Source organism: Schistocerca gregaria, chromosome 6 (genome assembly GCF_023897955.1).
Source record: "Schistocerca gregaria isolate iqSchGreg1 chromosome 6, iqSchGreg1.2, whole genome shotgun sequence".
Lineage (NCBI taxonomy): Eukaryota > Metazoa > Arthropoda > Insecta > Orthoptera > Acrididae > Schistocerca > Schistocerca gregaria.
The window spans coordinates 137760964-137787578 of NC_064925.1; positions in this window are offsets into that span (position 1 = coordinate 137760964).

Sequence of the window (26615 nt, forward strand, 5' to 3'; positions counted from 1 at the left end):
GAGAACGAAACTTGTCTAGCTTGAAGGAGGAAACCAGATGGCGCTATTGTTGGCCCGCTAGATGGCGCTGCCATGCGTCAAACGGATATCAGCTGCGTTTTTTTTTTAAGTAGGAGACGACCCACCAAGGTAGTCCTCAATCAATATGAGTGTCGGCAATGGTCAGGCGAGTCTTGGCTGTTTGGAGCTCACTACAACTCCAACCCAACCCGATGTCCATTCGGAACTCAGAGACACGGCCACCCGGGCACACTGGCTCGGACCCAACCACGCAGAGGTAACTCTTGCCCATTGGAAGGAACCGACCCACGTCCGGCAAGATAACCAACTGACGAGGCCCAGAAAAGGACGAAAGACCAAATACAAGTCGCCAAATGAGACGACCAACCAGCGGTAGTTCCCAGTCCGATCTCCTTCTGTCGGACAGTGCATGTGTGTGAGCAGCGGTCGGCTAGTACTGGCGCTCCTTCCCCGAGTCAACTCTCTACGCACGACGAGCAGGAAATGCTAGCGCTCGCTTCAATGATAATACGGCAGTGCTCTTATCGACAAGCGCTGCTGCTGCTGCCACTCACGGGCAGGTAAGACAGGAACTTAGTGACGCCAGTAAATGGAATAAGTAAACGAGGCGACAGTACCGTAAAGAGAAGATGAAAAACAATAAACGGCATGAACACGAACCGCGCACAGCTCAGCTTCTTTTGCTGGATGGTCGTTGAGAAGAGACTTGGTAGCCTCTTGGTTCATCTGGGCGACCAGTTGCTCAATATCTGAACGTTTATTCGCCCATACACAGCTCCGCAGTCGTCGTTCATCCTTGCATACAGGTATATGCCCCGTGGTGTAACATAGTTGTCTCGGCGCCTGTTTTGGATAGCTGCTTTCTTTACCTGGTGGTATCGTAGCCTAGCGATACTGCCAAAGCTGGTGCCTCGAAGATTCCTGCGGGCGCCGCTACAGGCACTTTGAACATCGTCACCGATGTAGAGTCTACAGGACAACGACCAATGAAGACTTACAAGCGCCATGCATCTGGGCATTAGTCTTGTAGTTTACTTCTACTCGAAATTACTTCCATGTCGCTAGTTGGTACCAAATGTTACACCGAGCTGTTGATAGCTCTACCGGCAAACTTTGAGGTCGTAAAAGGCCAATGATGTTTACGGCATTCGAAGCACGGTATATTATCTACCATGCAACCACAATGTTGGATGCTAATGGCAACAGGGTGCGGGACTGAAAGTAACCAATGGTGGGCACAGCATGATGCTACGGAGCGCAGTTGAACAGCTTAATCATTGACTAACTCACTACATTGCTGCAGTGCCAGTAATGTTGTTGCAAGGGAGAGCAGTGGAAATAATAAACAAAGCGAACATTATGTCTACAACAACAGTTGCCGGAATTGAAATTTCGTCAGAAAGGAATCCAAGGAATTTCTAAGAGTGAGAAGGAAGTGGTGAATGAAATATTAGCGTTTCTGCAAGATGATTTAGTCAGATGTGTGTTGTCGCATACGCTGGACTGTGCGGACAAAGTACATAGGGAGTACAATGATGACACGTGCTTGACAAGTGAAAGTAATTCTGAAACAGGTGGCGAGAGATGTTGTTGGACAGATAGCCACAAATCCCATCAGCAGTGAAACATCTACATATATACTCCGCTAGCCACCAAGCGGTGTGCGGCGGAGGGCACAATTCGCGCCATATCCCCCCTCCCCCCCCCCCCCCCCACCCCTCTGTTCCTCTCGCGGATCGCGCGAGGGAAAAACGACTGTCTGAACACCTCAGTACAAGCTTGTTGGTGCTAAAAATATATGCTCTACATCAGGGCTTCACAACGTACGTGCTCGCGGAGTAAGCTGTGAGCAGCAAGGCGCGAGCACGGAGCAGCGCCAGCACGCTACCCCCACTACCGGACCAGAGCGGAGACTGGGGAGAGTCACGTGGGGCACACAACAGCTGCCGCCAGTCAATGTGAATCCGCGGCCACCTGCAGGGATAACACCCACGAATTATTACTGCGACAAATGAAACAAACAAAGGAGAATGTACACGTGCCACATAATTTTATTAGCTTAGTGTATGCCTCTACATTCGTATTAATCTGTGAACTGTTACACGATAAAAGGTGTCACTGAAGTGTGGGATTCTCGGTTATCTTCTACTTTCTGCCCTTTACAATTGCGTCTATGTTCGGAGTAATTGTTCTTGTGCATTGTAGGCGCAGTGTGCGGTTTAAATTACGATCAGACAATGCGTTTCTCAGGCGCATCTTGTTGCATTTCATTGCACTGAACAGTTGTTCACAAACATACGTGGAACCGAACATTGATATTATTGTAGCCGCCAATTTGTACAAACGAGGAAATCTATCCTGAGGGAAGTGTCTGTAGACTTCCAAAATGTTTTTCTTGTTCTGAAATTTGTGTCAGTATTGTCTGTCACACTGCAGGTCATTAATTTCTAGTTGCATCTCAGGACGAATCTCTTCAATATTCGTTGAATATGGACAGGAGAACAGATCAAAATCACTGTATAGTGCTGTCATATCTTGAAAGCGTTGATCAAATTCTTCCTTATGGGCAACCAAACTATGTGAATAACGTTCACAGTCTTTGTGAACATCTTGCATGGATGATAATTGAGGAAAATGAGCTAGATTTCCTGTTTTCGGCTGACTCACCCAAAGTGTCAATTTCATTTTAAAAGCTCGTGTTCGATCTGTGAAATGAGTAATTAGCAGATCTTTACCTTGTAGTGAAATGTTCAAAGGATTCAGATGGCTAGTTAAATCTGCTAAGAACGCGAGATCACATTTCCATGAAGGCTCTTTCAATTCAGGAACGCACGTGTTATTTATTTCCATGAACATATTTGTCTCATCTAATAGGCAAAAAAATCGATTTAATAATTCGCCACGACTAAGCCAGCGGACCTCGCTGTAATAAGGCAGGCTATCATACTGGCTTTCTACAGACTCAAGAAAGCTTTTAAATTGTCTGTGTTGTAGCCCATGCTTCCTTATATAATTGGTTGTACGAACAACAACACTCATCACATTTCTTAGAGTGATACTCTTTGCACATAAGTTTTCCTGGTGGATCACACAGTGAACGCCCCTTATTTCATTCGGCACGGTCATTTGTATTTTGTCCTTCAACAGCCCAACGAAACCTGATTTTTTCCCTGTTATAGATGGTGCTCCGTCTGTAGACACTCAAACTAAAGAATTCCACGACAATCGTATATTTTCAACACTTTCTTCAACACTACTTAAAATATCACCTCCGGTTGTAGTGTTCTTCACGGCTACTACATCGAGGAGCTCCTCCCTCACCTGAATATCTCTATTAACACCTCTAATAAATATGGCAAGCTGCGCTGTTCCAGTGGTATCAACACTTTCGTCCAGAGCTAGAGAATACGCCATAAAATCTTTACAGATATTTGCAAGCTGGCTCTGGACGTCGTCTGCCATGTCCTGTATGCGACGCATAATGGTCATGTTAGATAATGGCACAATCCGAAACTGTTCAACTTGAGATAGACACAAATGTTCCGCTGCAAACTACCAAACATTCTTTTATTAAATTGCCATCAGTGAAAGGGTGCAGGGATTTTGCTAAAAGCAAAGCAATTTTGTAACTCACTCTGAGAGCTGCCTCAGTTGATTTTCGGATAGCTTCCTTTTAAGTTTAATAACTTGCTGTGCACGATCCAGTCCATCACATTTTCCACTTCCGTAGTCTTTCGCGTGGTACGATATATAATCTCGCTGCAAATCAAATTTCCTAAAAGCATTCAGCGTTTTGTGACATACTAAACATTTTGCAACACCATCTTTTTCTGTAAACAGATACAATTCCTCCCAATGGGGGTTGAACAGCGAAATCATGGTTGGGGTTACACAACGGCGACTTGACGTGATTCTTAACCAGCAAAGTGACAGAGGTGATCGTAGTACTTTAAACGTTACACAGTCGGCGCGAATTCAATAGGCACGCTGCGGCCCTATTCAAACGTGCGCGCGCATTTCCCCTCCCTCCCCTCCCTGCCTACTCGGCAACCACGCACCTGCTCGCGAGCACGTGCCTCAGCAGACGCGAGTACTCGCGCTTAAAACCGGCCAGTTGTTAAGCCCTGCTCTACATCCTCGGCGAAGATCGTATTTCGGAATTTAGTGACCGGCCCCATTCGTTTAGCACGCCGTTTATCTGCAAGTGTGTCCCACTTCAAAGTTTCTACGAGATTTGTAACACTCTCGCGAAGGCTAAATGTATCACTCACGAATATTGCCGCTCTTCTTTGGACCTTCTCAATCTCGTGAATCAGACCCAAGTGGGAAGGGTCCCACACAGACGAACAGTACTCCAAGATTGGACGAACTAACATATTGTAAGCTATTTCCTTGGCTGAAGGGTTGAATCGCTACAGGATTCTACCAATAAACTGCAATCTAGTAAAGGACAATTGTTGTTCAAGGAGCGGGTACTAAGCGTAATAAAGGACATGGAAGATCATCTGCAGCATAATAAAAGAAAGAATTATGAACAGATTTCTAATAAGCCATCAGCAATATGACCGTATAGTGCTTCAGAGAAACTGCGGTTGTTCAAGAGATGACGAGGCGTACTTGTTTCAAAAACTGGTATTTGCACGTTTCAAGGATGCTCAGTACAATTTACAGGCTCTGCATCACGGATCTACTGCGTTATGCACATGAAACTGAGCGCGACTCACATTACAGTGATTTCAAATGAAGCAATGGATTGTTGGCGTAACTTCAAATAGTGCTACCAAACTGCGAAATCGGTCCGAAAATTTGTACGTGAAATAAACAAAGAATTTCTTTTCAGCTCCAACCAATCGGGATTCGAAAAGGAAATGCATGTGAAAGGAACTCTGAAAACATCAACGCCTTAAACATTCGTATATAATTATGCCGACTGTTAATCTGAATGATAAATTGGCTGGAAGATTATTTATTGTGCTGCGAAAAGTTGCAGGTATTCTGCTCCCTGCGATTTTTTCCTCGTATGCATGATCTTGCAAGGGCAATGGGGCATATTTACGTTACAGCAAGCAAGAGTGGGAAAGCGAGTGTAAGTGATTTACAACTATGGTGCTAGCACTGCTTTTGGCCAATAGTTGGTCATAATAACTTGCTAGCCGGCCGCTGTGGCCAAGCGATTCTAGGCGCTTCAGTCCGGAACAGCGCTGCTGCTACGGTCGCAGGTTCGAATCCTCCATCCGGCATAGCTGTGTGTGATGTCCTTAGGTTAGTTAGGTTTAAGTAGTTCTAAATCTAGGGGACTGTTGACCTCAGACGCTAAGTCCCGTAGTGCTTCGAGACATTTTTTGAATAAATTGCTTTTGCTTGCTTCCCAGTCCACTGTTAATCTGAAAGATAAATTGGTTGGAAAGTTATTTATTGTGCTGCGAGATGTTGGAGGTGCTCTTCCCCCTACGATTCTTTCTCGTGTGCGTGATCTTGTAAGAGTAGTAGGAAATATTTACGTCACAGCAAGCAAGAGAGGGAAAACGGGCGTAAGATAACTACAACTACAGTATTAGCACTGATTTTGGACGATACCTGGTCAAAATAATTTGCTTTTGCTCGATTCCTGGTCTGCGTATGAAAATCATACTTCTTCACAGCAAACTATCCCTCCTCGAAAGTATGTAACATTGCAGTTCATACCACCTGGAAACAGTTTCACGATAAGTTACACGACAGACTGTTTCGCATTCGGTTGCATACCATCACAATTCAATAGATCTCATTACCTTTTTACACCAGTAGTACGATTCTCTATGCGGTCTTTAAAACTGGATACCTTGCTGAACGTCCAGCTTGGTATATACACTACTGGCCATTAAAATAGCTACACCACGAAGATGGCGTGCTACAGACGTGAAATTTAACCGATAGGAAGCAGATGATCTATTATGCAATGATTAGCATTTCTGACCATTCACACAAGGTTGGCGCCGGTGGCGACACCTACAACGTGCTGACATGAGGATATTTTCCAACCGATTTCTCATACACAAACAGCAGTTCACCGGCGTTGCCTTCTGAAACGTTGTTGTGATGTCTCGTGTAAGGAGGAGGAATGCATACCATCACATTTCCGACTTTGATAAAGGTCGGATTGTAGCCTACCGCGATTGCGGTTTATCGTATCGCCACATTGCTGCTCGCGTTGGTCGAGATCCAATGACTGTTAGCAGAATATGGAATCGGTGGGTTCAGGAGGGTAATACGGAACGCCGTACTGGATCCCAACGGCCTCGTATCACTAGCAGTGGAGATGACAGGTATCATATTCGCATGGCTGTAACGGATCGTGCAGCTACATCTCGATCCCTCGGTCGACAGATGGGGACGTTTGCAAGACAATAACCATCTGCACGAACAGTTCGACGACCTTTGCAGCAGCATGGACTATCAGCTCGGAGACCATGGCTGCGGTTACCCTTGACGTTGCATCACAGACAGGTGCGCCTGCGATGTTGTACTCAACGACGAACCTGGGTGGATGAATGGCAAAACGTCATTTTTTTCGGATGAATCCAGGTTCTGTTTACAGCATCATGATGGTCACATCCGTGTTTGGCGACATCGCGGAGAACGCACATTGGAAGCGTGTATTCGTCATCGCCATATTGGCGTATCACCCGGCGTGATGGTAGAGGGTGCCATTGGTTACACGTCTCGGTCCTCTCTTCTTCTCATTGACTGCACTTTGAACAGTGGACTTTACACTTCAGATGTGTTATGACCCGTAGCTCTACCCTTCATTCGACCCCGGCGAAACCCTACATTTCAGCAGGATAATGTACGACCGTATGTTGCAGGTCCTGTACGGGCCTTTCTGCATACAGAAAATGTTCGACTGCTTCCCTGGCTAGCACATTCTCCAGATCTATCACCAACTGAAAACGTCTGGTCAATGGTGGCCGGGCAAGTGGCATGTCACAATGCGCCAGTCACTACTCTTGACGAACTGTGGTATCGTGTTGAAGCCGTATGGGTAGCTGTACCTGTACACGCCATCCAAGCTGTGTTTGACTCAATGTCCAGCCGTATCAAGGCCGTTATTACGACCAGAGGTGGTTGTTCTGGGTACTGATTTCTCACGATCTATGCACCCAAATTGCGTGAAAATGTAATCACATGTCAGTTCTAGTATAATATATTTGTCCAAGGAATACCCGTTTATCATCTGCACTTCTTCTGGGTGCAGCAGTTTTAATGGCCATTAATGTAACTCGCAAAGAGTTCGATGGTGATGGTGGGAACCTTTGTGATCACTGTGGCACACCATTTTTCCTTCGGTGTTCATGGTCCAAGTTAATGGTTTGTTTTGAACATTTCTTGAATGGCTATAATGCCCATTTCGTGAAGTGTAATAGATACATGCTATAGACGGTTGATCTCTGCACCACCGGGACACTCATTTTCTGTTGCGCTTTCAAATGTACCTCGCTAAACACTGAAATTGCGACATCGCACTCAAGAGGCTTTTGTTAGGCACATGGCCGTTTTGGGTCTCTGATTATAGCTAGCGTAGCTGCCCAAGGTTGTCAAGAGTATATAAGTTCTGCTTCACAACCGGCCGTTGTGACCGACTGGTTCTAGGCACTTCAGTCCGGAACCGTGCTGCTGCTACGGTCGCAGGTTCGAATCGTGCCTCGGGCATGGCTATGTGTGATGTCCTTAGGTTAGTTAGGTTTAAGTAGTTCTAAGTTGTAGGGGACTGATGACCTCAGATTTTAAGTCCCATAGTGCTTGGAGCCACTTGAACCATTTGAAGCTACTCTTAGAAGTGTTGAAAATAAATTAAATTTATTTAAATTTCACTTGTGTCAGCTAATCTTTTGCTCGCCTGTGCAGATTCCTACAGCGACAGATCCTTTGGTCACCTTCCATCATCATTAGCTTCGAGAAAGTAACATTTGGCTTCGAGGAACAGAAAGGCTACCTACTCGCATCATAACAACACCCTACACTGCTAGCGATGCCACTTGCCGTCTGTGAGCTTTTGTCCCACATTGACATCGAACAGTGTGTATAAATTACTTTTGTTTAGATATTACATTAGTGGGACGTAGATGGCAACTACTCCTGACCTCAAGAATGCTACTGTATATGTTTCTATAACAGATTCTTCAATAGTTCATCTTGTGTGGATTACGAAACTTGGTCGATTTAAAACCCAAATTCACACTCGGTAACTAAGCAATGAAGGGAAAGCAGAAAGGTGGAAGGAGTATATAGAGGGTCTATACAAGGGCGATGTACTTGAGGGCCATGTTATAGAAATGGAAGAAGAAGTAGATGAAGATGAAATGGGAAATATCATACTGCGTGAAGAGTTTAATAGAGCACTGAAAGACCTAAGTCGGAACAAGCCCCCGGGAGTAGACAACATTCCATTATAACTACTGACAGCCTTAGGAGAGCCAGTCCTGACAAAACTCTACCATCTGGTGAGCAAAATGTATGAGACAGGCGAAATACCTTCAGACTTCAAGAAGAATATAATAATTCCAATTCTAAAGAAAGCAGGCGTTGACAGATGTGAAAATTACCGAACTATAATAAGTGACGGCTGCAAAATACTAATGCGAATTCTCTACAGACGAATAAAAATTCATCAGTTTGGATTCAGTAGAAATGTTGGAACACGTGAGGCAATACTGACCCTACGACTTATTTTACAAGCTAGATTAAGAAAAGGCAAACCTACGTTTCTAGCATTTGTAGACTTGGAGAAAGCTTTTGACAATGTTGACTGGAATACTCTCTTTCAAATTCTGAAGGTGGCAGGTGTAAAATACAGGGAGCGAAAGGCTATTTACAATTTGTACAGAAACCAGATGCCACTTATAAGAGTCGAGGACAAGAAAAGGAAGCAGTGGTTGTGAAGGGAGTGAGACAGGGTTGTAGCCACTCCCCGCTGTTGTTCAATCTGTATATTGAGCAAGCAGTAAAAGAAACAAAAGAAAAATTCGGAGTAGGTTTTAAAATCCATTGAGTAGAAATAAAAACTTTGAGGTTCGCCGATGACATTGTAATTCTGTCAGAGACAGCAAAGGACTTGGAAGAGCAGTTGAATGGAATGGACAGTGTCTTGAAAGGAGGATATAAGATGAACATCAACAAAAGCAAAACGAGGATCATGGAATGTAGTCGAATTAAGTCGGGTGATGCCGAGGGAATTAGATTAGGAAATGAGATACTTAAAGTAGTAAAGGAGTTTTGCTACTTGGGGAGCAAAATAACTGATGATGGTCGAAGTAGAGAGGATATAAAATGTAGAATGGCAATGGCAAGGAATGCGTTTATGAAGAAGAGAAATTTGTTAATATCGAGTATAGATTTAAGTGTCAGGAAGTCGTCTCTGAAAGTATTTGTATGGAAGTGAAACATGGACGATAAATAGTTTAGACAATAGAGAATAGAAGCTTTTGAAATGTGGTGCTACAGAAGAATGCTGAAGGTAAGGTGGATAGATCACGTAACTAATGAGGAGGTATTGAATAGAATTGGGGAGAAGAGGAGTTTGTGGCACAACTTGACTAGAAGAAGGGATCGGTTGGTAGGACATGTTCTGAGGCATCAAGGGATCACCAATTTAGTATTGGAGGGCAGAGTGGAGGGTAAAAATCGTAGAGGGAGACCAAGAGATGAATACACGAAGCAGATTCAGAAGGATGTAGGCTGCAGTACGTACTGGGAGATGAAGAAGCTTGCACAGGATAGAGTAGCATGGAGAGCTGCATCAAACCAGTCTCAGGACTGAAGACCACAACAACAACAATCTAATAAATGTAAGCGCCTAAATTAAAACGCAGTGTGATGGTGGGCCTTTGAACGGACAAGGAAGTTGGATCGTCTACAAATTTCGAAACGTTCCAAGAAGGTGTAACGTAAATCGATGGTTGCACTACTCTGACAACACATTATTTCTGCAATATGAATGTTGAACACCAGCTGTAGAGCACAATGTCAGTAGTTATGAATAAAAATTTGTCGGTGGGCAATATGTTCCACGAAAGATTAGTAGTTATTTAAAACGTAGACGGAGAAAAATGACAAAAAAGTGGAAATTACTACCGAGAAAGATAAATACGTAGACGGGGAAAAATGACAAAAAAGTGGAAATTACTAACGAGAAAGATAAACGTTCACAACTACTGACTACAGTATTTACGAGGCATTGTGAGTTACAGTTAGAGAGGTAGTTCTACTACGTACGTTAATTTTATATGCGCTTTTGCAGACCACTCGTCAGTTTTGGAGTAGCGCAAGAACAAAATACTCACGCGCGTGAGCTGTTATTGTATTGGCACTGAATGTGGGTTTGGACCAAATTCGTTGTTTTTACTTAAATCCGTGACTAAATATCACGATTACGCTATTGCAACTCTTTAGTTAATCAAACATGTGAGTTTTCGTTTCGAAATATTGAAATAAATAACTATTTTTTATGAAAATGTATTTCATGACCTGAAGTGAGAAAAGCAGAACTGTGCTGTCCTATTAAAATCAACAAGGAAACATCCGAAATATTTAAAATTGATTGTATAATTGCCATATATGGGCAGTCCGTTCTTAGATGATCTCTCTGTTTAAACTTCATACACAATCGATCTAGTTTGCACTACACTGAAACAAAAAGTGCAAAGAAATATTACTTTCACAGTGAATGGTGTATTCGAAACGTATCAGAAAATCTTCGTATTATAACGTCGAGTATGCTTGTCGTTACATTCACACAAATAACTTTTGACGTGATGGGAGGACCATTCAGTACTGATATACAGACCAACGGTTCTATTGCTAGTGTGAGTAATGATACATGCAGCAGGTACCGCATGGCACCGTACATACATGAGTGCTCTTAGACTTGGGTAGCAGGTGTGGTGGGTGGCATTTGACGGCCTTATATTTTTAAGGAGGGAAGTAGCAGGGGAATGTGAAACCGTGGACTACGGCCAAGCGTATTTGACTAGTAATCGAAACGCTCTCGATTTCGGGTTCGAACCATCTACTGCTTAAATTCTGAATAAACAGTAAAGTTGAAAAAGCGAGAGGAAGAGAGATATATACGTGCGTATGATTAAGCCCTTTCCTAAGAAATATTTGTCTCCTTCATAGCTCCTCTGTGTTACCACAGATCAAGTGCAACTGATCTCATTTGTACTAAGATTGCAGTACACGTGAGGTTCCTATTTGCTTCCCCACCCTAAGTGGAATGCATAACTTCTAATAAATGTTCACCAACCTGTAGTGTTCTACAGTTGTGCCCGGCGCAGAAAACAGCGTAGATCGTGAATCAGTTATCTTGAGCTTCTAAGAAACTCTTAGCGAGGAACTGTTATTTTAGAAATACTTAAATTTCCAATCAGTTTGTTTATACGGGATGCCACTAGCTTTTTATTAGCAGAACACGAGAAACTGCACAATTACATTCACTTTATAGTCCAAAAAATTTCTATTCTTCAACAACTTAATGAACTGCGTATTTCCGTAATTACTGTCACATTGTTCTCATCTATATGTTCCAAATAACCATACATTGCTAATAAAGTCTAAACTAACACACACTTCCAAACCAGTTCTGATCTGACAGGTGACCACCTCGCCCGCCATCCAAGTTAGACGCGATCCGAAGATCACCGAAGTGCTTTGTCTGCCATTTCGTTCAGCAGTTGTTAATTATTAAATACGCTGATTAGTTTGTCTAATATCAGAAAATCGTCATTTTGGCTCGGAACTTTCGAATGCAGTAGCCAATCGCGGAGAAGGACCGCAATTTACGTGTCTTTCTGACAATTCCCGTTCCGGACAAACCATCTGTAATCGGTGCCTCACACCTCATTACATCATCTTTCAATTGGTGCCTCCTCAGCTGCTCTAAGAAGAACTTCTTGTTCCTGAATACTATGGGTGCAAAGCAGAAACATCACAGTATCAGCAACGGCAGCAGAAAACTTCTGGCATAAGAAGCCACACTCGTTCTGCCAACGGCCTTGTCAAACACGGCGTAAGAGGGGGCAGGGGTTCATGGCACTCTCTTGCCCTTGGAATGGGAAACTGCTCCAAAAAGGCGGAAGAATTAGCAATGATCAGCTGCATGAGGATGCGGTAGACAATGGAAACCACTGCATTAAAGACGCATAATGTGTATCCGTAGTAACATCAATAGTTCAGGTACACAAGGCGTCACCCCAAGCGGATGACAAAGGGACAGTTCTGGTATATACACTCCTGGAAATTGAAATAAGAACACCGTGAATTCATTGTCCCAGGAAGGGAAAACTTTATTGACACATTCCTGGGGTCAGATACATCACATGATCACACTGACAGAACCACAGGCACACAGACACAGGCAACAGAGCATGCACAATGTCGGCACTAGTACAGTGTATATCCACCTTTCGCAGCAATGCAAGCTGCTATTCTTCCATGGAGACGATCGTAGAGATGCTGGATGTAGTCCTGTGGAATGACTTGCCATGCCGTTTCCACCTGGCGCCTCAGTTGGACCAGCGTTCGTGCTGGACGTGCAGACCGCATGAGACGACGCTTCATCCAGTCCAAAACATGCTCAATGGGGGACAGATCCGGAGATCTTGCTGGCCAGGGTAGTTGACTTACACCTTCTAGAGCACGTTGGGCGGCACGGGATACATGCGGACGTGCATTGTCCTGTTGGAACAGCAAGTTCCCTTGCCGGTCTAGGAATGGTAGAACGATGGGTTCGATGACGGTTTGGATGTACCGTGCACTATTCAGTGTCCCCTCGACGATCACCAGAGGTGTACGGCCAGTGTAGGAGATCGCTCCCCACACCATGATTCCGGGTGTTGGCCCTGTGTGCCTCAGTCGTATGCAGTCCTGATTGTGGCGCTCACCTGCACGGCGCCAAACACGCATACGACCATCATTGGCACCAAGGCAGAAGCGACTCTCATCGCTGAAGACGACACGTCTCCATTCGTCCCTCCATTCACGCCTGTCGCGACACCACTGGAGGCGGGCTGCACGATGTTGGGGCGTGAGCGGAAGACGGCCTAACGCTGTGCGGGACCGTAACCCAGCTTCATGGAGACGGTTGCGAATGGTCCTCGCCGATACCCTAGGAGCAACAGTGTCCCTAATTTGCTGGGAAGTGGCGGTGCGGTTCCCTACGGCACTGCGTAGGATCCTACGGTCTTGGCGTGCATCCGTGCGTCGCTGCGGTGCGGTCCCAGGTCGACGGGCACGTGCACCTTCCGCCGACCACTGGCGACAACATCTATGTACTGTGGAGACCTCACGCCCCACGTGTTGAGCAATTCGGCGGTACGTCAACCCAGCCTCCCGCATGCCAATTATACGCCCTCGCTCAAAGTCCGTCAACTGCACATACGGTTCACGTCCACGCTGTCGCGGCATGCTACCAGTGTTAAAGACTGCGACGGAGCTCCGTATGCCACGGCAAACTGGCTGACACTGACGGCGGCGGTGCACAAATGCTGCGCAGCTAGCGCCATTCGACGGCCAACACCGCGGTTCCTGGTGTGTCCGCTGTGCCGTGCGTGTGATCATTGCTTGTACAGCCCTCTCGCAGTGTCCGGAGCAAGTATGGTGGGTCTGACACACCGGTTTCAATGTGTTCTTTTTTCCATTTCCAGGAGTGTATATGATTGCAATGAAAAGTTAATTCAGTACATAGAGGGAGAAGCAAATCTAACAGTGGACTTGGACGCGGTTGTAGGGGAAGAAGTAGGAGAAAGGGTTACAGGAATGAGAATGAGAGAGGAGAAAGACTGGCCGCGTTCTGCAATAAATTTCAGCTAGTAATAGCGAATACTTAGTTAAAGAATCACAAGACGAGGACGTTTATTTATATTTAGGTTAGACTACATCGTAGTCAGGCAGAGATTCCGAAATCGGATATTGGATTGTAAGGTATAGCCAGGAGCAGACATCGACTCAGATCACAATTTCGTAATGATGAAGAGTAGGCTTAAGTTTAAGTGAGAAGGCAGGAAGAATCAGTTCGCAAACAAATGGTATGCGGAAATACTAACGAGTGAAGAGATACACTTTAAGTTCTCTGAGGCTAAGGATACAGCGATAATATCTCATGTACAGTGGCTATATTCTTGTCACGTCTTTCTGCAATATCATAGTAGGACCATATAGCTTCTCGTAGCCCCATTAGACGACCCCGTTCAGACTCAGTGAGGTTTTGATAATGGTGTCTTTGTCGCCTTAAGGCATTCTTGACTACCACCACTTGCCACGTCCCATCTCAAAAGGACCTAACGCTCACGACCGTTACAGAGTTTATTTAAAGCAAACCTGACTTGCACCCTTAAAGTGGTGCTACTGGCTCCACCCTTATGCGATGTGGCGCTGTTCTCTTTCGGCTTGACGGTGGTGGGTGTCCCAGTCGACATGGCGTGGAACGTCCGTCGATCACGACAACGTCAATCTGAAAAAAAAAAAAAAAATCGTATCATTGTCTCGATGGAGCAGCACGCCGGAGTGTGTGCGCCGCCCTTGCTTGCAATGAAAGCAATTGTGTTCGTTGTCTGTCGACCTCCTTCACTTATTAACATAGCGACTGCACCACTCGATAACGCGAAGCCTCCATTGACCTGAAATAACCAAAAGTCCCTGGCGTGTTGGCGACAGACCCTTCAGTTTATTTGAACTTGCTGATTATAGTTCTTATGCCCGGTTTGAGTATGGTCATTCAAGCGCTAAGAAATAGTGTCTTGAATCATCATTCCATCACCCAAGCCGAGGCCACATTATGAATTTTGCGAGGATATTAAGTTGTTCATTATTATTCCGTCGTCAAGGAGTCGCTACGTCGCGTATTCAACAACAGCGCGACGTAACTCCAGAGATAACATACCCTTCAGCAATATGGAGAATGCGCCGCAAGTTTGGTGTATAGTTATTGCTGTTCACATTTAAATTACCACTAATTCTGACATCTCGTAAAATCGGGTGTACTGCCGGTGGTCCGCGTCTTCCCAACACGATATTTCGACGTCGTAACTCGACGTCTTCATCAGGTGTTCCCTGAGACTGGTTGGCGAGCTGACCTTGTCCCATATTTATGCCTGGGCGGTGTGTGGTGCTCCCTATGCCGTCCGCGCCCGCTGTGGCCATTTCTGTCGGTGGTATCAATCTCTAGGCGCTTCCTCTTCGGTCCGCGCCCGTTGCGGCTCTCTTCTGAGGTAGCGGACGTCCCAAGGCGTTCCCTATTGGGTCCGCGCCCGATAGGCGCGATCCTAGCACTATCATGGCTCTGCTCAAGCTCCTTATGCTGTCCGCGACCGCGGCGAGTTTCTCTCGTGGCCGAGCCATTGTGCTGGTCTTCTGAATCCGGTATGCGCCTGTGAGGTGCGCTTCCTGTGGCATCCGGCTGTTGTTGGAGCTGCATATTATGATGGCCATCCTCCAAGGAGCTTGCTGCCGCCTGGTGTCGCGTATGCCTTTCTGTTCCGTTACTTATACCCTTGGACGTCTGTAGTTCATTCCTGGAGGATGGAACTTCCTTCCGTTGTTTCTGTAGTAGTTCCAAAGCAGGATTCCACGCAGTACTAAGCTGATATCCTGCTTCTCGGTTGATCAAGTTCTCCGTCATCTTGATTTCAATCGATTCATTAATGACACTAGTCCCGAATCGGGGGGTCTGAGCCAGGATCCTAGTTTTGTCATACTCCATGGTGTGCTCAAGGTCAAGGCAATGTTCTGCTATTGCAGATTTAGTTACCTGTCGTAACCTGGTGTGTCTCTGGTGTTCTTTACATTTTATTTCAACTGTTCTTGTAGTTTGACCGATGTAAGCCATCCCGCATTCACACGGTATATGGTAGACACCAGGTTTCCTTAACCCCAAATCATCCTTGACAGTTCCAAGGAGCGTCCTGATCTTGTTAGGTGGGCAGAACACACTCTTGATATTGTGTTTCTTCAGGATTCTGCTGATCTTGGCAGATATAGGCCCCGCATATGGTAGAAAGGCTACTTTCCTGGTTTCTTCTTCCTGCTCCTCTTCTGTTGCCTCAGGTCGTCTGGTGGGACGGAGCGCTTTGCGGATGTCCCTGGTGGAGTATCCATTGTCTGTGAACACTCTTTGTAGATGTTCTAATTCCGCTGTCAGGCTGTCTGTGTCAGAGAGTGTTTTGGCTCGGTGCACGAGTGTTCTCAGCACTCCATGCTTCTGTGCTGGGTGATGGCAGCTGTCAGCCTGTAGATATAAGTCAGTGTGTGTTGGTTTCCTGTACACACTGTGGCCTAAGGTGCCGTCTGCCTTCCTCTTTACCAGGACATCGAGGAACGAGAGCTGACCATCACTCTCTAGTTCCATGGTGAACTTGATGTTGGGGTGTCTTGTGTTCAGATGGTCCAGGAACTCATCCAGTCTTCTCTTGCCATGTGGCCAGATGACGAATGTATCATCAACGTATCTGAAGAAACACGTCGGCTGGTAGGCAGCAGTTGTAAGTGCCTCATCCTCGAATTTCTCCATAAACAGATTCGCCACTACCGGAGATAAGGGGCTGCCCATGGCCACTCCCTCAGTCTGCTCATAGAATTGGCCTCCACAAAGGAAGTACGTCGATGTCAAAATATGCTTGAAGAGATCCAGCAAGGCTCCGTCAAATTTCTCACTAATAATATCGAGTGTGTCCTGAAGTGGTACCCTGGTGAACAGATACACCACATCAAAACTGACCATGATGTCTGTGTCCGAGATCCGTAGGTTGTTGAGACGTTCCACAAAGTCCGAGGAGTTGCGGATGTGGTGGACACACTTTCCCACATATGGTGCCAACATCTTCTTCAGGTGGGAGGCTGTAGGGTAGGTGGCTGCGCCGATATTACTGACAATCGGGCGAAGTGGTACACCCTGTTTATGGATCTTAGGTAATCCATACAGTCTGGGTGGTACCGGAGCTTTAGCTTTTAATTGTTTGACCACCTTCTCAGGCCATCCTGTTTCCTAATTCTCTTGGCACTTTTATATTATCCGAAGACTCAGTCAATTCCACAAATACTCTTTAAATGTCTATTAAATGATGTAGGCGACACAAAGAATTAAAGTTGACTTAAGGTTTATTGTCTTTCGTAATTATTGTTTGTCCCTAAGCTGAGCACACACACCGATATGTCATTCAGGGAATTACATATGTTAACATCAGTAATTCTGACCTTGACGTTAACTTCTGACAACACGGCCAAATTGTAATTTCTTCGTGATTGCGTTTAGCTGTAGCTCAAGTCTAATAATCGTGTTTACGTCGGCGATCAGTCTCTTTCTGTGTCCTTTGTTGGTCGTGACCATTAAGTATCACGAAGGCCAAGTCCCATCACAAATCAGTGATCACACGATTCACTTTTCTCTCACATACCTCAAAATACCGTTATTTGTCTAACGGCAGAGATGATCCTACTTCAGTCCGACTTCTGACTAATATTCCCAGTCTAAATCGTAAAACTTTAAACTTAAAATCAGTTTTAAAACAATCTAGCAGCTTTTAGCCTGCGTACTACTGTTGCGCTAGTACAAGAGAGAAATGGAGTTAACGTCCCCAGTACCGACCGAGTGAGGTAGCGCAGTAGTTAGCACACTGGACTCGCGTTTGGGAGGACGACGGTTCAATCCCACGTCCGGCCATCCAGATTTAGGTTTTTGTGATTTCCCTAAATCGCTCCAGGCAAATGCTGGGATGGTTCCTTTGAAAGGGCACGGCCGACTTCCTACCCCGTCCTTCCCTAATCTGATGAGACCGATGACCTCACTGTTTGGTCTCTTCCCCCAAATAATCCAATCTATTACTGAGTTACATTGTAGTCACAGCAAACTTACAGCTCGATGCGGCTACAACTCTCTTCTAGGTTAAATGTTATCTTTGATCGATTTATGGTCTGGGCTTTAACCTTCTTAAATAATAATTTTTGAATTCTTCCTTTAAAGTTTCTGTTTTATATCACATGGTATTCTTTCACTGTGTCCTTTCTTTATGATAATCATTAGTATTTTTATAGCATCCCCGTTAATCAAACTGACAAGAGTGTAAATTTTGTTTTCAGTAGCTGCCGTCACTGTCAGGATGACTAATTTTGCTATTTCTTCTGCAACAGAAGGGTGGTCATTATTGGTTCTATTTTTGGGGTGTTACTGCGTCTGGCGAAATTTGAGTAGACATCAGGTTTCAGGTGTAGATACATACTTGCCAACTTTCGTTTATGTCGAACAACTCCTTGGCGTTGCGATTTTTTCTGTCGGTGCAGTTGCAAATAGCTGCAGAACCGTCGTTCAATGGATGCTTGTCTATTGTTCGTCCTCCTGCGATCCTTACCAGACTGAGAGAGGAAACAAGGAATATCCAAAGAACAGCGATGCCTATCGCCGTAGGTTCTTTCAGTAAGCACGCATATGTCACAGTGATACTCATCTGACTCCCGTGGCGAACACTACGTTTGAGGAGCACTGATTCCTCCTTCATAAAACTCGCGAAAGAACTATAAATATAAATTAGAGAAATTCTGACTCACACGGAGCTTTACCAACAATTATTCATCCCGAACACTATTCGCGACATTACAGGAAAGAGGGAGTGATAGCCACGTACAAATTATTCTAAATCACACACTATACTCTGGTTTGTTGAGTATAACTGTGGGTGTAGTTTTCATGTTACGAGGGAAGTCGAAAAATAAATCATAAAGAAGGGAATAGTATACTGCAATACACTGTACAGTCAAAGAAACCGGTACGCCTGCCTAATATCATGCAGTGCTCCCGCGAGCACTCACAAGTGCAGAACATGACATGGACTCGACTAATGTCTGAAATAGTGCAGGAGGGAACTAACACCAAGAATCCTGCAGGGCTGTCAATAAATCCGTAAGATTACGAGGGGGTGGAGATCTCGTCTGAACAGCATGTTGCAAGGCATCCCAGATATGCTCAATACTGTTCATGCCTGCGGAGTTGTTGCCCAACGGAAGCATTTAAACTCAGAAGGGTGTTCCTGGTGCCTCTCTGTAGCAATTCTGGACGGTTGGGGTGTCGCATTGACCTGCTGGAATTGCGCACGTCCGTCGGAATGCACAATGGACATAAATGGATGCAGGTGATCAGACAGGACGGTTATGTACGTGTCTACTGTTAGGGACGTATCTAGACGAATCAGGGGTCCCATATCACTCCAACGGCACATGCCCCACACCATTACATAGTCTCCATCAGCTTGAACAGTGCCCTGCTGGCATTCATGATCCATGGATTCATTAGGTTGTCTCCATACCCGTACACGTCCACCCACTCGATACAATATGAAACGAGACTCATCCGAAGAGGCAACATGTTTCCAGTCGTCAACAGTTCATCGTCGGTGTTGACGGGCCCAGGCGAGGCAGAGAGCTTATGGTCTTCAGCTCCAAAAGCCCATATCGATGATGTTTGCTTGGATTGTTAGCACACTGACACTTGTTTATGGCCCAGCAATGAAATCCGCAGCAACTTGCGAAAGGGTTGACTTGTCAAGTTGAACGATTCTCTTCAGTCGTCGTTGGTCCCGTTTTCGCAGGATCTTATTCCGGCCGTAGCGATGTCGGAGATTTGATGTTTTACCTGGTTCCTGCTAGAGAGCGTTTACCGATTGCCGTAGATCAAATATCGATTAAACTCCTTTAATCTCTTTCTGAAACTGTATTCTTCGTCGAAAACGTTATCTGGAGAAGAATAACGAGATCTGGTGGCAGTCAGACTTTAATTACCAATTTCTTAAAGAACTTTTAAGTGAACATCTTCATTATAAAATTGGTGCGAAACGTTTATTTACATACGCCACAGGCATAAGTTATTAACATTTTCCTACTAATGAATTTTTCTTTTCGTGAAACAGGTTATTATATTGGCGTAAAGAGTTCTGAGCCAATATCTTGCAGTCTTTAATGCTGTGAACATTCGTTCAGTATAAAACAACATTCCTGCATTCGTAAGCAAAGTAACAATTTGTTGCGTACGGATAGAATGCTTGTCAGCTTTTTACCAACTGATTCGAATACAATTATGTATTATATAGAGAATTAAAAAATCATCTTTCTAAACGTAGTTTATCAAATAAACACAGCAGGTCTGACAGTTCGCTGATTTTACAGACAAATGGTGACAATACTTTTTTTATTATTTTAGCTTTATGCACTTTTTAAGAGTTTATTCATGTAGATAGCCTGTATTCTTTTGAGGACTTATATTATCATTCCGTTTTAAAGCGTCCTACTTGTTCCTTCATGTAGCTTGATTACTCCAGTTTTTGTAAATATCTTCGTGCCCAAATTTGTTTGCAGGAGGTCAGTTAAATATTAAACAGTAATTTATACTATTTTTGCAAATTTGCAAATTACACCAGACTGAATTAGCATGCGTCCAAGTCTGTAGCCGCTTGATTCATTAAGTAAAATATTCAACCGTAATTATGTAGCGCAACAACACAACACATCAATAAATGATTTATTTTGTAATTTCTTAGACTTTCCCGGCGATTTGATGACACCTCGTGGAAATCGGGTTTTCCGCCGGATATCAGCGTCTTCCAAACACGATATTTCGACGTCATTACTTGACGTCTTCATCAGGTGTTCCCTGAGACTGGCTGCTTGCTGGTACGAGTCACATATTTATGCCTGCCTGGTGCTGGTGTCCTGTTTGCCGTTCCCTAGTCGGTGCGCGCCCGCGAGTCGCGCTATCCTGCCACTCTACGTGTTCTCTATTCCGTCCGCGCCCACTCTGGCCGTCTCCAACTGCGGTCGTGGCCTCCTGGTGTTCCCTTCTCGGTCCGCACCCGCGAGTGGCGCTCCCTATTCCGTCCGCTCCCGCTCTGGCCGTCTCCGACTGCGGCTGAGGCTTCCTGGTGTTCCCTTTTTGGTTCATGCCCGCAGTGTGCGGATGTCTGAGGCTCGTTGTTGGTGTTGCAAACATATTTTCTCCGGCATTGCTTCAGCAGTTCAAATGCCGGGTTCCATGCAGTGCTTAGCTGGTATCCTGCTTCCCGGTTAATCAAGTTTTGTGCCACTTGTATCTCTATAGATTCAGTGATGACACTATCCCAGAACCTGGGGGTCTGGACCATGACCTTGGTGTTCTCATAATCCATGCAATGTTCCAATTCTAGGCAGTGTTCTGCTACTGCTGATTTTGTGGCCTGCCTTAGCCTGGTATGTCGCTGGTGTTCCTTACATCTGATTTCCACCGTTCTAGTCGTTCGGCCAATGTAGGACATACCGCATTCACATGGAATATTGTAAATGCCAGGCTTCCTTAAGCCCAGGTCATCTTTGACTGTTCCAAGTAAAGCCCTGATTTGGCTAGATGGGCAGAAGACACTCTTGATGTTATGTTTACTTAGTATTCTGCTGATCTTGGCAGAGACAGGCCCGGCGTACGGTAAAAATGCCAGTTTCTTGATTTCTTCTTCTTGCTCGTTCTCCGGTGTATCCTGACGTCTGGTGGGATGTAGAGCTCTGCGGATGTCCCTGGATGAGAATCCGTTGTTAGCAAACACTTTTTGAAGATGTTCAAGTTCCCCTGCCAGGCTGTCAGTGTCAGACAGTGTCTGGGCTCGGTGTACGAGTGTTCTAAGCACCCCGGTCTTTTGTGCTGGGTGGTGGCAGCTGTCGGCCGGTAGGTATAGATCTGTGTGTGTTGGCTTTCGGTACACACTGTGGCTGAAAGTGCCATCCGCCTTCTTCTTCACCAGGACATCCAGAAACGGCAGCTGATCATCCTTTTCTAGCTCCATGGTGAATTTAATATTCGAATGCCTTGTGTTCAGGTGGTCCAGGAAGTCTTCCAGTTTTTCGCGACCGTGTGGCCAAATGACAAATGTGTCATCAACGTATCTCAGGAAGCATGTTGGCTGGTAAGTGGCAGTTGTAAGAGCCTCGTCCTCAAACTTCTCCATAAACAGGTTGGTCACTACTGGTGACAAGGGGCTACCCATCGCCACCCCTTCAGTCTGTTCATAGAATTGACCTCCACAAAGGAAGTAAGTCGATGTTAGAATATGCTTAAACAGATCCAGCACAGCTCCATCAAACTTCTCACTGATTAAGTCAAGCGTGTCCTTAAGGGGCACTCTGGTCAACAGGGACACCACGTCAAAACTGACCATTAAATCAGCATCTGAGAAACGTAGGTTTTTAAGACGTTCCACAAAGTCTTGTGAGTTGCGAATGTGGTGTCCACACTTCCCCACATATGATGCCAACATTTTCTTGAGATATGTAGCAGCTGGGTAGGTGGCTGCCCCAATATTGCTCACAATGGGTCGTAGTGGTACACCCTCTTTGTGGGTTTTAGGTAGTCCATCGAGTCTGGGTGGGACTGGTGCCTTGGATTTCAGTTGTTTGACAACTTTCTCAGGCCGGCCAGTTTCCTTCAGCAGAGACTTGGTTTTTCTGTCCACCCTGTCAATTGGATCCTGTTCTAGTGGTTTGTAAGCCGGGTCCTCCAGAAGTCGCCGGATCTTCAGGTCATAGTCACCTTTCTGCAGTATGACTGTGGAGTTCCCTTTGTCTGCTGGTAACACCACTATGTCGTCATCTTCTCGTAATCTCCTGAGACCGACTAGGGAACGGCAAACAGAACACCAGGCACCGGGCAGGCATAAATATGCGACCCGGTCCAGCAAGCAGCCAGTCTCAGGGAACACCTGATGAAGACGTCAAGTAATGACGTCGAAATATCGTGTTTGGAAGACGCTGATATCCGGCAGAAAACCCGATTTCCACGAGATGTCATCAAATCGCCGGGAAAGTCTAAGAAATTACATCACAAGACTCTACGGGGAGGAAATGTGCTGCAATATGAAGAAACTGGACAAGCTGCGACAACGCAAAGAGAGGATGGTGGGCTCACTCAACTTCCTCCTCAGGTGCAGAGATGGAGATGTGGTGCCTGTATTTGTCTGTATTTACGTTTTGATATCATGCATACGCCGTCTTCAGCATTCACTTTGTTATTCTGAAGAATCTATCAAAAGAAACCCTACATCACATCCGCATGTGTAGAGTTTCAGATTTTCAAGCGCCAATCACCACACAATTATTTTTTGACATAAGAAGGCTACAATATATGCTAATGTTAAGACTTCATTATATTCTTACAGAGTCCCGATATTTACCAAAGAAACACAAAATCATCAGAAGGACTACGCGAGCAACAACTGAAACAGTGAAATGTCAGAAGCGTTTAAGTATATATTAACCGATTCAGCCATCACTTGATACTCCCAAAATTGTGTGTGTGTGTGTGTGTGTGTGTGTGTGTGTGTGTGAGAGAGAGAGAGAGAGAGAGAGAGAGAGAGAGAGAGAGTGTGAGTGTGAGTGTGTGTGTGTGTGTGTGTGCGTGCGTGCGTGCGTGCGTGCGTTCGCACGTGCCCGGGCGTCTTTCACAGTTGTGTCGGACGCCATCGACTTATTTTTTGAACAAATTGTAAACCACTCAACACGTTTCAGAAACAGCCCACGTATAATACATTCAGATGCAAGCTTCATGGAACATGGCTATTACTAGCTGACGAATATTAATGCAGAAAAACTGTATAATTATGTGTGATAACAATAGCGCTGAACACAGGGATTGGCCGCTCAGGACAACACAGAGGCTTCTTGTAACAAGGAAAAAGTCTATGAAAATGGAGGAAAATATTGTTTGTTAGCGACGCTACAGCGATGTTCTTGGTTTGCTCAGATGTATCGCTCAATGTCGGTAGTGCACAGACGATTAAAGTGAGAATTCTATCAGTACAGCGAAAGTTACCTCATGGTATCTCTGTTGGCATTTTGCGTTACTTTTCATGCTGAGAGAGACTAACATGAGTACGTCTGCTGATATTTAAAAAATACTCTTCTTTGTACATTTTTTTACGCATCGTTTTCCTATCCATTTCATGTGCGCTGAAAAATGCTGTTAATTTCTGAGTAGTCTTGCTTCTTCTGAAATTAGATTTTACGTTCGGAGACAATATTGTAAATTTAGCCCTTGGTCGGTAAGAATTAATCCCATCTTAAACAGGATTTTACGATTTATTCTTGAAGCTGAATTGATTGTCATTTCCGTAAATCACATTCTTCTCTGATGGTATTTCTCCTTTACGTTTTTTATAGCCTTAACACGAGTTTTTCCAAAACCTCCAACAAAAGATGGAATGATTAAAATACTCCATTCTGCTAAAATTACTCCGAACAGTTTCACAAGCAAAAAAACAGTTTTCACTGAAATTCCCGAACCTGAATCAACGAATTAAAAGAAGGTGGCTGGGTTTATTTTTATCTTGACAGTGCATTTCCTAGTACTCGACTTCTGTACAATACGGGGAGTGCCATAAAATAACTGCAAAATATTTCTTGCTTAATTCTCTTAGCTTTCAGAGATTCTGTAATGTAGTTAGGGGGAGAGCAGGAAAATGAATAAATCCAGTTTAAAGTTTATTGTTTCACAGAACGCTGCTGCAAAATGAAATTAATTTACAGGCCGGCGAGCGGCGCCTAAATTCCGCATTTTGTATCCGAAAGGAATTTTAAAAAGCGTCCTTTCCGCCAGCATCTCAACTTCAAGCGAAGAATTGTTAGTTAAGCAGGTAGGTGGCACATACACCATATATCTGTATTCTTATGGAGACATTACATAAGAAAGGAGTTACCATAGCAACTAGTCCCTGGTGTTGCTCAATCTGCACATTGTGAAAACTATGAAGCGATCGAAGGGTACATGCGGAAAGGCAATTAAAGCTCACCGAAAAAAACACTATATTTTTGTCACATGTGGCCAAGGATTTAGAAGAGCAGATCGGATGAAAGGAATGGATAGGGTCTCGGAAAGAGACTATAAAATGGGAAGTAAAACAACGGTAATGGAATGCAGCCGAAACACATCATTCTTCTTGTCAATTATTTGCCCAGACCATACAAAAATACACAATAATTACTAGTTTCAGTGAAATTAAATCGCCATCTACACATCATTTTACAGAGCCAATCCATTTTGTCCACGCTTCGCATTAACTGGACACAATTGTATATAAGGAAACAATTATGGAAAATTCTAACGTCAAACCTACATAAAATGCATACAAATTCAAAGTAAACAAACCTCATAAAATCGATATTCCACAGTAACGTCTCTCGTCATACAATAAGAGAATAGACGTGCGAACAGTGCACAATAGTTGCAGATACAGTACGTAAGACATGCACAAAATCCTTTCGTGTAGTATTCTATGTTGTACTCTTGTTGACACCTGAAAGGAAACGTATGAACAAATCAGAGGAATACACTGTATTCAGATAGTACACCATACTATTACATCTTCGAAATAGAATGTAAAGAATTTTCTATTTTTTATATTCTTTATACATATAAAATCCCACGAAAAGAAAAGTATTATATACCTGGTTTTCCAAATATATACGTCAAAAAGTTTATAGCAAAATTTTTTTTACTGCATCTTATGTCAGTGTTATGGTCACTGTTATCAGACACATAAATGGTAAACTACACACACAAAAAAAATTGCATCACCTCGGTTCCGAGAGTTCCGGAACCTGTACAGAAAATTGGAATAGAGATAAACACAAACATCATTTCCGCCCTTTTTATTGCTCATGGAAACCACACACTGCATGTTGTGCCACCACACAGCGAGACCTTCAGAGGTGGTGGTCCAGATTGCTGTGCACACCGGTACAGCTAATACTCTTGCATTGATGCATGCCTGTATTCGCCGTGGCTTACTATCAACAAGTTCATCAAGATTCATCCAGATTGTCCCACTCCTCAACGGCGATTCGGAGTAGATACCTCAGAGTCGTTGGTGAGTCAAGTCGTCCATAAACAGCTCTTTTCAATCTATGCCAGACATGTTCGACAGAGTTCACGGCTGGAGAACATGCTGACCACTCTACTCGAGCGATGTCGTTGTCCTGAAGGAAGTCATTTACAAGGTGTGCACGATGGGGGCACGAATTGTCGCCCATGAAGGCGAATGCCTCGCCAATAAGCTGCCCATATGGTTGAATGGGAGTATAGCATTCACGTATCGTACAGCCGTTACGGCGCCTTCCCTGACCACCAGTGGCGTACGTCGGCCCCACATAATGCCATCCCAAAACAGCAGGAAACCTCCGCCTTGTTGCACTTTCTGGACAGCGTGTCTAAGGCGTTCAACCTGACCGGGTTGCCTGCAAACACGTCCCCGACGATTTTGTGGTTGAAGGTACATGAGTGGTCCATTCGGCATGTTGTTGGGCCCATCTGTACCGCGCTGCATGGTGTCATGGTTGCAAAGATGGTCCTCGCCATGGCCGTCGGGAGTGAAGTTGCGCATCATGCAGCCTATTGCGCACAGTTTGAGTCGTAATACGACGTTCTGTGGCTGAACGAAAAGCATTATTCAACATGGTGGGGTTGCTGTCAGGGTTCCTCCGAGCCATAATCCGTAGGTAGCGGTCATCCACTGCAGTGGTGGCCCTTGCGCAGACTGAGCGAGGAATGTCATCGACAATCCCTGTCT